This window comes from Mandrillus leucophaeus, unplaced genomic scaffold (genome assembly GCF_000951045.1).
Source record: "Mandrillus leucophaeus isolate KB7577 unplaced genomic scaffold, Mleu.le_1.0 Scaffold99, whole genome shotgun sequence".
Taxonomy (NCBI): domain Eukaryota; kingdom Metazoa; phylum Chordata; class Mammalia; order Primates; family Cercopithecidae; genus Mandrillus; species Mandrillus leucophaeus.
In genome coordinates this window covers 947,655-948,313 of record NW_012110807.1, presented here as the reverse complement: position 1 = coordinate 948,313, position 659 = coordinate 947,655, and the positions used below count along the sequence as shown (strand labels likewise).

Sequence of the window (659 nt, the reverse complement as noted above, 5' to 3'; positions counted from 1 at the left end):
GCGCAGCCGGCTGGCAGGAACACGAGATCCCGAGGCGGGGCCTGGCGGGCGGGGAAGAGGAGTTCGGGCCTGGGGGCGGGAGGCAGCCTGAACCGACGTCTCAGCCAGGCCGGGCCGTTCCGTGGGGTTCCTACAGCTGGGAGGAACCAGGGGGATAAGGCGCCACTGCGAGGCCCAGGCCCGACCTGTCGGGCGGGTCTCCCAGGTGCTTGAAGTCGCTGGAAAAGGGTTTGCCTAGAGCTTCTGGCCCCATCGTGCCCCAGCGGCCAGCGTGGACCCACAGTGTAGCCAGCGCGGGGTTCTGAACCTCGGGAGGGGAGGGGTCCGGGAAGCCCACGGGGAGGATCTGGGTGTAGACGTAAAGCAGCTGTCTCACGCCCAGTAGCTTGTTAAAACTTGGAGAACGACGTCTTTAGACTTTGTGTTGAGTAGAAGGAACTCGAGGGCATCTTATATGTGAGGGTGCTCTTTGAGAGGGGAGAGAGGGAGGTGTTACATGTGTGGGGGTGGTCCCCAAGAGGCAGAAATTTCTCATGGCAATCTTGCCTCTGCTTGGGAGAATGATATGGCCTCATTCCGACATTGAAACTTTACTGTCTGACAATGTCGTACATTCTGTCAGAGTTAAATTAACTGGGTTTTAAAAGGCTCCAGGCTTC

The 659-nt window shown here is 59.0% G+C and overlaps 1 protein-coding gene across 1 annotated transcript in view; it reads left to right on the top strand.

Annotated features, from left to right (window-relative positions):
* The window catches only part of FUBP3 (far upstream element (FUSE) binding protein 3), a 135,214-nt gene that overhangs the window by 66,869 nt on the left and 67,686 nt on the right, over positions 1 to 659 (top strand). The window lies entirely within an intron of this gene.